At 36.5% G+C, this 13,752-nt stretch overlaps 1 non-coding gene across 1 annotated transcript; it reads left to right on the top strand.

The window, feature by feature from the left end:
* Positions 1-10,179: 10,179 nt before the first annotated feature.
* Positions 10,180-10,289, top strand: LOC143411048 (U6 spliceosomal RNA). The gene has a single exon (XR_013092775.1). It is a non-coding gene; the product is annotated as a U6 spliceosomal RNA (small nuclear RNA).
* The last annotated feature ends 3,463 nt before the right edge of the window (positions 10,290-13,752 follow it).

Below are 13,752 nucleotides of genomic sequence, written 5' to 3' on the forward strand. Positions count from 1 at the left end.
AGTAGGCTTTAATTATCATTGTCTTATTGCATTGTAATCAGAAAATAAGATTTATCAAATTTGTTCTTGTTTTGAAAAAAAATTGAGAATTTTTTGTATTTTAATTTGCTCAGTTTTTAAAGCGAGATATTGACTCATAGGGCACAGGAAGGATGAAAAGGTAGATAGGTGGGTAGATAATTAATCTTTCAATTTATCTTTTGACCAGATTTTTAAAACTTTAGATTCTAATGGATGAGTGTGTCTCTTTTATCCTAAGATGGAACTCGTCTATTTGGTTTAATTTGAATCATTTTAATAATTTATGTTTTCTTTTACTTAGGCTTTCATTCTGTTTTCTGCCTTTTTCATATCCCACTATCCAATCTAGGAAATTCACATAAGTGTGCTAATTTGGAAGATATCCTGTCTGCTTTTAGTCTTACTAGTGAGGTCTTTCATATCAAACAAGTACACTTAACCCTATATCCATTAATTTTAAAACTACAAAACCAAAACATTCATTGTTAATTCCCCTCCCTGAAATGTGAATTCAGTTACATCGTCTCTCGTTTTCTGTTACTTTTTGAAATTTTTCTTCCAGTGTCTTTAAATGATTGTTTAATTTCAAATTTGTTAAATTTTTTTTCAAGAATTATAAATTATAATTTATATATAAATTATATATATATATATATAAATTTATATATATAATACCAATAACAATATTTACTTGTATTTTTCAAGAATTATTGCTTATTTTTAGCCATTCATTGTTAATGAATTTTAACATCCTTTTGATGATGATTTTACCTTTCAAATATTTAGTTAATGAAGTGGTATTGGGTTGGTTAGCTTTTCATCACTATGACCAAAATATCTTGACATAAACAACTAAAAGGAAGAAAGATTCCAAATCCAAGTCAGAGGACACCCTTGCTTTGGGCCCTAGATGAGACAGAACAGCACTGTGGAAGGGCATGGAGGAAGAAAACTGTTTGTAGTTCATGGCAGTCAGGAATGAGAGAGAGAGAGGGAGAGAGAGAGAGAGAGAGAGAGAGAGAGAGAGAGAGAGAGAGAGAGAGAGAGAGAGAATGCCCCCAGTGACCAACTTCCTTCAACCATGCCTCACCTGCAGAGAGTTTCTACAGCCTCCTGTAATCCATTCAACTATCAATGGACTGATCCACTGATGATGTCAGAACCCTCAGGATACAATCACTTCCCAGAAGCCCACCTCTGGACATTGCCACACTGGGGACCAAGTCTTCAACACGTGAGTCGTTGGGGTACACTTCATATCTAAACCATAACAAGTAGCTTTAATTAGTTTTTCAGTAGTCATCCAATCATCTGCTCCGGTTTTTGCTAATGTTCCTGAGGAAATACTTGAATCTGATGGATGAACTATGGATAGTTCCCCAGATTTATTAAAAGTGGTTGGTTTCAGAAATATTTCATCTTTGCTATATCGGTTTCTTCTGATTTATTTCAGACAGCCATGTATACAGGAGTTCCATCTCTCCCCAGTTTTTGAGGAAATTTAAATGTACATACATGAACCTTCATAAATAGCTGCTGCCAAGAGTATGCCTAGAATTTTGTGACATATTTCAAATCCTCTTTTGTATTTTAAATTATCATATTTTCATATCAGATATTTTTACTTGTATTGAAGTCCCTAACCATGTACAAAAAGTTGAATCTTTACACAAATTCAATATTGTTAGTAAATTTAAAAACTATTTTTCACTTGAGATTTTTTTCACTCATATATTTATATTTCTAATAGTATATTAAAATTGTATGAAATTAAATTATATTTAAATATATCTTTAATATTATAAATATATTTATATTTTTTCTCTAAATATAAATGTACAATACTTTCTGAATTTCTACATATGTAATTTTTACATTGCTTTCCTGTGAGGAAAAGAGCTTTAATATGTATTCAACCCTTTGCTTATAACAGCTGTTCTTTAAAACTTTCCTGTTGTTTGTGAGCATTTGCAGTTGTAGGAAGCTCTGAGGCCAACCTACTTTTCATTGTATTGAAATAGCCTTTCCTTTCTACTTCTCTTTATTAATTTTCTGTTACCTGGCCACTTCTCTTCATCTGGAGATTTGCTTTGTTTATTTTGCTTTGTTCGGATAAAGAATGCTGTCCTGTATTAGACACTGATTTTTGTTTGTGATACATTTGTTTTGGAACAGACTTCAGGAATGCTGAAGATTTCCATGTTCAGTTCTTTCTTCTCCGTTTTTACTTCTTCTTGCTCATGTTTTTATTTATTCTTCTTTCTCCTGCCATTCTAGCATAAGTTCTTTAATTTACCCTCCATTTTCCATTTTCCAAATCTATCTTCTTAAGGGTAAATTTGGTTCTCACTTTTTCTAGTGAATTTTAATATATTTGTCCCTTGGTAGGATGTCATCAAGTTTCTCTCTGGTTTCTATTGCAGAGTCTCCCTCTTAATCTCAATTTATCTTGTTTTCTCATTCTTTTGATTCAGAAAGACAATATGTGTTTTTAATTTTTTTTTGAGAGTCAAGCAAATGCCTTCTGAAACATACCAGGAAATACAATTTTGAAAATTAGATTTTTCATCATTTTTTATATCCTTACATTTACATTTCCCTTTCTTCATTCATGCATGATGAGACTTCTATCTAGGAGGTATTTTTTGATTTCTGATACATTAAATTGGTTCTCGTATTCCTTTGAACTTGACCTGTATGCTTGATTACAGTCTCAATGTCATGTCATCCTCATAAACAATGAGTGTGGGGAACATGAGAAGATTCTGTAACATAAAGGAAAACAAAACAAATTTCAATTCAGATTTCTTATACGTGTAAAGGAGATGATAATACTCCAGTCTTGTAAAATACTGAAAGACTAACTGAGCTAAGATGTTTTATATCCCATGGGAAATATTTAGAGAATATAGCTCTTGTTAGTACTGAGTAGCAAATCTAGTTGTTATCCAGAATATTAAATTGATGCAAAAAAAGTACCTGGCTTTCAAGATTTTGAATATGTAAAAATAGCATTTATAGACAGAATCCCATTTCTTGCTAGTACCATTGTACAGTCGCCAACACAGCCAGTGATACTTTCTTTTTTTCCCCCTACCCTAGAAAGAGTTTGAGCAACGTACCCCCAGTGATTTTCTTTAAAAAAAATATTCTTCTGCATTCTTGGAGAGGGAGCAGAAATTGCGTTGATTAAACCAAACTTAGGTGCTAGTAAGTCTGCGGTGAAAAACACACTAAGTAAATTAAGTTCACTTAATGATGTTGGGTGGCCAGTCTCACCAAATATTTTTACCATCTGCCCTGTCTGAACCCAGTAATTTGTTGGATTGTTTTTCCATAACAAAATCCTTTCTCTGCTGGCACCATGAGGTATTCTGAGATTCTATAATCTCAGAATCTTGGGAGGCTGTGGCAGGAGGATCACGGGTTCAAAGCCAGCCTCAGCAACTTAGCAAGGCCCTAAGCAACATAGCAAGACCCTGTCTCTAAATAAAAAATATTAAAAAAGGGCTGGGGATGTGGATCTGAGGTTAAACACCCGTGGGTTCAATCCCTGGTATTAAAAAAAAAAAAAAAACAACATTCCTTTTCTTAGAAAAGACTAATTATTTTCTCTTATGCTAGTCTTCTCTTTACTTTCAACCATGGTCTGAAAATGTTAAAAGGAAAAATGTTAGAAATAAACAATTTGTGTGAGTTCTAAATTGAGTACTGGTCTAAGCAGTGAGATAAACTCTTGAACCATCCCACTAATCCATCTCAACCAGAACACAAATTGTCACTTTTTCTGGTGTATCCACACTGTATACACTACCCCCCCCACACACACACTAGTCAGTAGTCATCTTGGTTATCAAATCCATGGTCACAATATCACAGTGTATGTATTCCAAGAACACTTATTTCATTTAATAATCGCTGCAAAGTATAAGCATAATGATGCTGGCAATTCCAATATGCTGAAAGAGAAGCCTTCATCTCTTTCCCCTAAATATCATCTCTCATAATCACAAGAAAAAAAGGTGAGTACAGTACAATAAGACAATATTTGAAGAAGAGAGACAAAGAGCACATTCACATAATTTTTATGACAGCACATTATTACAACTATTGTAATTTAATATTAGCTATTGTTGTTAATCTCTTAGCTGTATCTAATTTATAAACTAAACATTATCATAGGTATGTATGTATAGGAAAAATACAGTATACATAGGATTTGGTATTTTTTGCGGTTTAATACAACCACTGAAGGTCTTAGAATTTAGCCCTCTTGGATAAAAGGGGGAATACAGTATATTCATTTTCTTTCCAAGTCTTTAACATTTCAAAAATATATATTTATATTTCAAAAAGTTTTCACACTCGGACACATAAATAATTTTCTCTTCTCTCCCCTCCTGAAGTAATATTTGAAAATTTCATGGCTTTTATAAGCTTACCAGTTATAATTTCCTTTCATATTTTCTTTCATCATAAGAATCTACTCCTACTGTTTTATAAGGACACAGTATCATTTCCCTCCAATAAATATAAAAAAAATTATTACAGAAAGGAAAGATGTCTACATTTCAAAGGCATTTTTTAACAAAGCGTCTTCCAGTTCAACAATCTTATAATTTATTTCTACTTTTTCCTTTTCTTGTCTGAAGAGGGGTACACTCAAAATAATGTAGAGCAAAAAAGAAAGAAAAAAAAGAAAAAGAGAAAAGAGAACAGCAAGATGGAGTTGAAGTCTACCAAGCTGAGAAGCTCTAATGTTCAGGGTTATACTTCAGGCTCACGCACAGCAGCAGAGAGTAGTCACCAAGTACTTAGGGAATGAACTTTGCTGTGGGATTCAAATCCTGACTGCCCTCCATAGCACTTTAATCTCCATCTCAAAAATGTGAATAATGATTGTTATTTATTTATTTATTTATTGGTTAGGTTGTTCATGAAGGGCAAAAGTGTTGACATGAATAAAGAAACTAGAGTAGCATTTTATAAAGGTGAGCTACTCTTTCACCCAAGCCCTCAGTTCCTCATCTATAAAATGATGTTACGTATGAGATGTTAAATTAGATCAGATGCAGTCCATCTCTGATGTGCAGAAAGGAAAGATGATGCCTTTCCTTGATGCAACTTATATTTTTTTTTGGGGGGGAGGGGTTTACAATGGTGCCAGATCAATACACATTCAGTAGAAACTGTGCTGTGAATTTCGAATTCTGATCTTTTCTGAGACCAGCAATATGTAGTTTGAAGCTCTCTGGTGATGCTAGGCAGCAGCAAGATGTCTCAGTTCCCAATCAGCTCCCAATCAGCCACAGGATCACAAGGGGGAAACAGCTAATACCGTACAGTGTGCTGTATTGCTGAGCTTGGATGCTTAATAGGTTAGGTAGATTATATGCATTTTTAATTTGTGATATTTTCAATTTGTTGGTTTTTGTGGTGGGGGGGTTGATGTAACTGCCTTGCCGTAAATCAGGGAGCATCTGTATATCCCAGTTGATTTCTACAAGGAGCATATGACCACAATTTCATCTGCCTAAAAGTTCCAAGGATTTTTCAAAATGAAAACTTTATTGAATTAAGAGTGTTGACACTTAGTAATTAAGTATTAGATTATGAATCATCCATGATTCAAATGTACGTGAAAGTAAATTTTATACCTATTTTCCGTCTGTTGGTAATCCTTCATTATGTCGGTTTGGTGATGTAAATTAAATGGAGTTAATCTTCAGCAGCTCAAACTTGTGTGAGTAATGACGGTGCATGACAATTACAATTGGTATTTGATCCAAGCATTTCTATACCTGGCAAGTTTAGTGGTGCAGCAGAAACCTTAGGCTGTGGGCAAGAGCTTGCTGCCCTGAAATGTCATAGGAACCGGCCAAATTGATAAAGAACATTTACTAATGAGTCTTATTAAGCACACTTTTGACCTTCAGAAAACTTCAAGTGCATATGAGTGGAAAGACCCCAGGCAGGCAGATCCCAGATGCACCCAACATATACCTGTTCAACTTTCTGAACTTGACCCAGCATTTCTAAGATCCTAGAGGAGTGCTCTAAGGATTGGTTGATACAAATAAAGAATCCAGCATCCAACTAACCCTATTACCAATTCAATAAGTTGTAGAATTGAGGGTTGAAATTAATGTATAATGGTGAATAATAGTGAATAACAACACAAGGCAAGAATCACTCAGACTTTCAAGTTCAACGACCTTGGGTATATCTTCAGCTCTTCCTTTTTCTAGGTAGATGATTTTGGACAATGTACTTCAAATATCTAATCCTTGGTTTTCTCTCCTGCAAATTGGGAATGATACTAGGAGGGCTTGTAAGTCTTTGTTTTGGGTTCCAAATCTATCTACCACCATAATTAGAAAAAAATAAAAGTATGTGTAGCATGATTTGGCTGAATGTATCACAATGTCAATGCTCAATGCAAAATGTCCTATCTTATATTGCTTCCTCTTAACCACTTCTTGTATTGTGTCTTTCTCATTCACTATTTCAACCTACTTATTTCTTGCCTTGTTGTGTATCTTTCTGCAGCCAGAATTGTGTCTTGTTCTTAACTCTATTCCCAACAACTGGTATATGTAAGGCAATTAATAACTGTTTGCTAAATGAACACAGCAAATTATCATAATGATTATTATTGACACAAATATTCTATTTGACACAAATGAGTTCCTCCAGTTTTTCTATATTTTTATTGTTTCTTGTATTAAAATGATCTCCCAACCCTTTCATAAGATTGGTGTCATGAGTATGTTTCACTGTAACAAAATATTTTCATGCCCTTTTGCCTAAAGTTCAACAACTCAAAATTCATATTATACTGTAAATAGGGCTTGTTAACATAAAATAGGTTTCATAGTCTGTACTTTAATAAGGAGGATCTGCATTTAATTATGTGCATTGACGAGAAAGGGATTCATGCAGGTGGAGTTAATTACGGAGATAGATAGATTTGGCCTCAAATAGAGAGATCCAGCAATGGTTTTAGAGATTAATGACCCCATCATTATAGATACCACGAAACTTAAGTGAATGGCTTCCTGAATGTCTCTTGACCTCTTCTGACTTCATAAGGAGGCTAGGAAGACTAGGGAAGTGAAGTGAAGACAAGAAAGGGAAGATGAGAAAGACATAGAAGAGATTTCAATTTTAAATGTATTCTCCTAAAGAGAAACAAACTGGCTGGGTGTGGTGGTGCATGCCTGTAATCCCAGCAGCTCAGGAGGCTGAGGAAGAAGGATTGCAAGTTCGAGGCCAGCCTCAGCAAGTTAGAAAGGCACTAAGCAACTTAGCCAGACCCTGTCTCAAAATACAAAAGGGCTGAGCATGTGGCTCAGTGGTTAAGTGCCCCTGGGTTCAATCCCTTGAACAAAAATATTTTTTAAAAATTAGAAAAAAAAAGAAAATAGAAACAAACAGACTATTCACCCAAGTTTGCCTCTTTTTAGATTATGTTTGTACCCTGAAATTCTATAATAGCACACAAAGTTTGTTTATATAGGCCACCATGTTTTTAAAGATAATAATAATAGCTATCAGACTCCGCTTACAGAGATTTATTAAATTACCTTGTCACAAAAGCCTCTGAGCTATGTCATATCATTTCCACTTTAGAGATGAGGAGGCTTGGAGTAGCCCACCTGAGGTCTCACAGGTGCTGGAAATGACTGTGCTGTGATTTGAACACAGATGAGCCCACAGTTCTATGTGCTATTATAAGGGTTCTCAAAATGTGCCCCTTCCACCAGAAACCCTTGGTTAAACTCATTAGAACTGCAAGCTCTGTCCTACCTCAGACTTAAACTAAGTTAGAAATTCTGCGGTGGGGCCAGCAATGTGTATTTTATGTGCATTCAATGCAGAGTGACATTTGAGAACTTCTGCTATATTGCCCACTTCTGTGGGTGGATGTAATTGAATGTATCTTTGCTACAGAAGGACTTAGTTTCTATAGTTATCTCTCTTCCTTATCAACATGAAATATCCATATTTCCCTCCTAGTTCCCACTCCATTTCTCTGCTCTCCTCGGTTTGCCAAACCTTCCTCAAAGGTTACCTGTAATTATGTTTCCCTCTATTAGATTATTTCCACAAAGAAACAAACATACTATCCATATGTAATGTTTCCCATCTGGAAAATATTAAACCCTCCCTAGACCTTACCAATCTAATAAAACTATTCTGATCAAAGCTCCAGAACAAATTACATCTCACCAAATTCTGGCCAATTCTCATTTCTAATTCTGGCTGGTCAACAGCACCATTGGACCCAGTTGACATAGCTGATTCTTCTTGAAACAAGTTCTGGCTGTTTCTTCTTGCTCCTTGTTATGGTAGCAACATCTCCCATCATATTGGAGTTGGAATTTGCTCTACCTGTAAAATGCATCTCAAATATCCCCTCTTATTAGTACCTTCATCAATAGCATCCTAGTTCAAGAGGGCAAAGAAGGCAAAATCCAGGTATTGCCAATATCATAGTATTGAGAGGTGGGGTCTCTAAGAGGTGATGAGGTTATGAGGCTGTACCCTCATGACCCTCTAAGAGGTAATTTACCCTCATGACCAGGTTTGGGACCCTTATAAAAGAGGCTTTGATGGCATTTGGCTTTCTCCTATGCCCCTTCTGCCATGGGAGGACACAGCCTTCCATCCCTCTGGAGAATGCAGCAAGAAGGCACCAACTTGGAAGCAGAGAGGAGCCTTCACCAGACAACTCTCCTACCAGTGCTGTGATCTTGGACTTCCAGTCCTCCAGAACTGTGAGAAAATACATTGTTGTTCTTTATAAATTATCTGGACTTATTTTTTATAGCAGCGCAAACAGAAGAAAACATTCTTCCTTTTTTCAAATTTTACTATATAATTACTCTAGGTCTCAGGGTTTTCACTTTTCTGTTTTACACTGTCGTCTATTCTTTCTTCAGTACAACATTAAATTTTTCCCCATGGTTTGGAATGCATCCAATAAACTGGTGTCTACACACTAACCTCTCTAATCACAGTTTCTCTTCTGATCTCCAGACATACCTGTCTCTCTGACAGCTCCATATGGAAAACTACTAGGCATCTTAAACTCGCTATGAGTAAAACTCGACATTTGATTCCTGCTCTGGAGGTATTCTACTTGAAACCATTCATTCATTAGCCAGTATGAGCCATCTGGATTTCCCTAAATAGGAAATAAGGACTGTTTGGATAAATGGTAATCATTCTCTGGGCTGTTAAGGTCAAAACCTAGAAGCCATTCTTGATGATCCTTTTCTATTTATTCCTCACTTTGGATCCATCAGCAGATTTATCGTTTCTACCTGCAGAATACATCCTGAATATCTATTCTTATCAGCAACTTCATCAATAATAGCCTAGTTCCAGAGAGCAAGGTTTTTCTTCTGGAAAACTGCAACAGTCTCTTCGCTGATATTTCCGCTCCTTCTGCTGTTCCTGTTGAGTATTCTCTCTCTCTCTCTCTCTCTCTCTCTCTCTCTCTCTCTCTCTCTCTCTCAATTTAATTGATTTTATTTTTTAAAATATACGACTGCAGAATGCATCACAATTCTTATTACACATATAGAGCACAATTTTTCATATCTTTGTATATAAAGTATGTCCACACCAATTCACGTCTTTATACATGTACTTTGTTTTTTTTTTCTCATTGCAATTCTTATTATACATATATATCACAATTTTTCATATCTCTGTATGTAAAGTATGTTGATACCCAGTTTATCCCTTCACACATATACTTTGGATAATGATGTCCATCACATTCCACCATCCTTGCTAATCCCCTGCTCCCTCCCTTTCCCTCCCACCCCTCTGCTCTATCTAGAATTCATCTATTCCTCCTATGCCCCCTCCCTACCCCACTATGAGTCAACCTCCTTATATCAGAGAAAACATTTGGCATTTGTGTTTTGGGGGATTGGCTAACTTCACTTAGCATTATCTTCTCCACCTCTATCCATTTACCTGCAAATGCCATGATTTTATTCTCTTTTACTGATGAGTGATTCTCCATGCAACATTAAAGCCATCTTTTAAATAAACAAATCACATCGCTTTACTCTTATTTAAAATTCCTCAATGTTTTCCTACCCCTCTGAATGTTTCCCCTGTCTCAAGAGGGTATAACTGATGCTCACTCACTTCAGCAGCACATAGACTAAAATTGGAATGATACAGAGAAGATTAGCATGACTGCTGCATGATTGTGGCATACAAATTCTCAAGTGTTCCATATTTTTTTTCAAAGTAAGTTTTTATTTTTGGTTTGCTTTGTTTTTGTGGTGTTGGGGATCGAACCCAGGGTCTTGTGCATACAAGCAAGCGTTCTATCAACTGAGCGATATCACCAGCCCCTAGGTGTACCATATTTTTTAAAGTGGAAGTATCAGGGACTAAAAAGGAGCCAATTGTATTCCATGCATGTATGATTATGTCAAAACAAACCCCACTTATGTGTAACTATAACTTATAGTTACACATTACATTATGTGTACCTATAATGTACTAATATAAACATTCAAAATATGAAATTTGAAGAAAAAATATAATTATTTCGCAAAGTGAAATATAAAGAGAATTTCAACTCTACATTAATATATATCATATTTAATACAGAAATAAAATATTTCTGGAGAGACCTAAAAAATAAGAAACTATAAATGATCTAGCCTATATCTCTCCAGTGTTATTTGTGTTAAATGAATGAATGAATGATAATGCATTAATAGAGACCGAAGATGTTACTGATTATGAGTAAAAGTGCTAGTATTGGATTACCCATGGACACATTTTGGAACAACTAACTAATAGTTATAGGACCTGGGGGTATCCATTTTCTAAGGACTGTTTGAATTCTAAATAATAGAAAATTATTTCAACTTGCCCAAAGCAAAAAAGAGAATTCATTGGCTTATAGAAACTGGAAATTCAAGGGATAATTTTGGCTTCACAAACATTTGTTTGTTGGTATTCAGATGGTAGGTACAGATGGTAGGTACCCTTAAAATGTGTCTGATTTTCTCCATAAATCAACACAGATATCCACGTGTGTGTGACTTCAACATCAGACAATCCCTATCCACAATTGTTGGGAGTCACCCCGGCTCCAAAGACTAACTTCCCCATCCCTCAAGAAGAGCCGTCCAATGGTGAGCCCTGCTGGCTCACATGATCCTTACCCACCAATCAGACTAGCCCTGTTGGCTTACCTGATCCTTACCCACCAATAAAAAAGTACCCCATGCCAACTGTCACACCATCCCCAGCTCTATAAAATATGCAGAGCTATTCCTCAATAAATGGGCATTTTCTCCTATGGCAAGCCTTGATGGTTCTTTCAACAATGGGGTATATTGTTTTATAACTAAAGATTTCATGGGATACAGTTTTTTTTCTTCTTTTTATATTTTCCTGGGAATTCCAGCAACAATATCATGGAGAATTCCAACTGACTAGGTTTGGGTCACTTGCCTTCTCTTGAACCAATCTCTGTGGCCAAGAAATTGTCATTCCTGGCTCATTTGTTCACTGGCCCCTGTAGTCAGGCTGGAACCATGTGTTCCAAACAACAGGAACTAAAAACAGATGTGGTGGTTTCCCAAACAGAGGCTTCAATCTCTTTATACTTAAAATGCAGCAAAAGTGTTCCTACTCTTAAGGTTGCTACAATGGCTAAGTGGGACATTTTATATTAGGCTCAGAGCACAAGGCCTGTCAAACAGCATTTCATCTATTATGGTCAGATACAAACAGAACATAGAAACACTTTTGAAGGAAAACACTGTCTTACACTGATGTAACTTGCAACCTCAGATAAAATTTACAACTCTCAACACTTCCACCAATGAATGAGAAAAAATAAGAATTGATGCATATGTTCTCTGTTCTTGCTTAAGATGCTAGAACTGCATGACAAAACACATCTGAGGAAAGAAGAAAGGAAATAAAGCTACAAGCAAAAATCAATGAATTGGAAAATAGGAAATAGTAGCTATATTTCTTAGTTGCCTTTTTGAACAAAATAAATGAATAGACATAACTCTGGCAAGCTTTAAAAAAGGAACATAAAAGCATATTAAATAAGAATTCGAATTATGATTTAGACAGATGCAATATCTTCTAAAATTACATACATTAAAATTGCGTACATTATATAGCATACATTACAAGCTTTGAATGTTCATTAACTGTTAAACCAACGAAACATAAATATATGACTATGGAAGAAAGTCAAGCTATTAAGTATAGAGCAAATCAAGAATGCTCTCTTTTCCATATCCCTTGCTTTGTACTCTTCTCAAAGATATGGATGTTCATTTTTTATCCTCACTGATGCAATTGAGTGTGCATATTTTTATGTCTTGTCTGTTGCTTGGGAAAATCTACTTGTAAGATCATTTTGTCCATTTTGCTCTGAAACTTTTTTTTTAAAACTTCAGCAAATAAGTTGGTGATAAACCTCGTAATGACATATGGTTCTAACTCATCCAACTTTAGAGCTTCAGCCTATTTCCCCAAAAGGTTGTCTCTTGAACTGTTAAACCACTTCTCTACTGATGGACATTGCAAACTATGTGGAAATTGAACATTTCTGTGTATCCATCTTGGGGCACAAGCACAGGCATTTCTTTAGCATGAATTCCTGGAGGGACTTATCATTTGTACTTTGATAAAGGGTAGCAACTTGCCTTCCTAAAAGTCAATATGATAACTTTTCCCCTCTTTTAGATTTCCTGGTTTTGATTTGTTCTTGAAAATATTTTCTATCCCCAGTGTTTTCACTCTGCAGGTTTTTTAATCTTTATTTTGTTGATTTATTTTTATGTAGGGCTGAGAATCAAACCCAGTGCCTCACATGTGCAAGGCAAGTGCTCTGCCATGGAGCCACAACCCCAGCCCCAGTCTGCAGTTTTTGTTTAATTCATTTCACACATTACATTGCTCCCCAGCAACAGTGTCTTCTACTCATTGGTCAGAAGATCAAAGGATAAAGACACCCCCTCACTTTCTTGTCTCTATGCTCAGTTACATTAGTAAAAAAACAGAAATTTCCCAGAATGAGTTTTGGAGACTGAAGACAAGTATCAGAGCAGAATCAACCCTATTCCTCTACTTTACTTTAATTGAATTAGAAAACTCTTTTCCTCCTCCTTCTCTCCTCCTCCTCCTCCTCCTCTCCTCCTCCCCTTCTTCTCCTCCTCCTTCTCTCCTCCTCCTCCTTCTCTCCTCCTTCTCCTCCTTCTCTCCTCCTCCTCCTCCTTCTCTCCTCCTCCTCCTTCTCTCCTCCTCCTCCTGTCCTCCTCCTCCTTTTCTCCTCCTCCTCCTTCTCTCCTCCTCCTCCTTCTCTCCTCCTCCTTCTCTCCTTCTCCTTCTCTCCTCCTCCTCTCCTCCTCCCCTTCTCCTCCTCCTCTCCTCCTCCCCTCCTCCTCCTCCTCCTCTCCTCCTCCCCTTCTTCTCCTCCTCCTTCTCTCCTCCTCCTCCTCTCCTTTTTCTCCTCCTTCTCTCCTCCTCCTCCTTCTCTCCTCCTTCTCTCCTTCTCTCCTCCTCCTTCTCTCCTTCTCCTTCTCCTTCTCTCCTCCTCCTCCTGTCCTCCTCCCCTTCTCCTCCTCCTCTCCCCCTCCTCCTCTCCTCTTCCCCTCTTCCTCCTCCTCCTCCTCCTCCTCCTCCTCTCCTCCTCCTCTGATACCTCCCCTTTCTTCTTCT

The sequence above is a fragment of the Callospermophilus lateralis genome, chromosome 11 (genome assembly GCF_048772815.1).
Source record: "Callospermophilus lateralis isolate mCalLat2 chromosome 11, mCalLat2.hap1, whole genome shotgun sequence".
NCBI lineage: Eukaryota > Metazoa > Chordata > Mammalia > Rodentia > Sciuridae > Callospermophilus > Callospermophilus lateralis.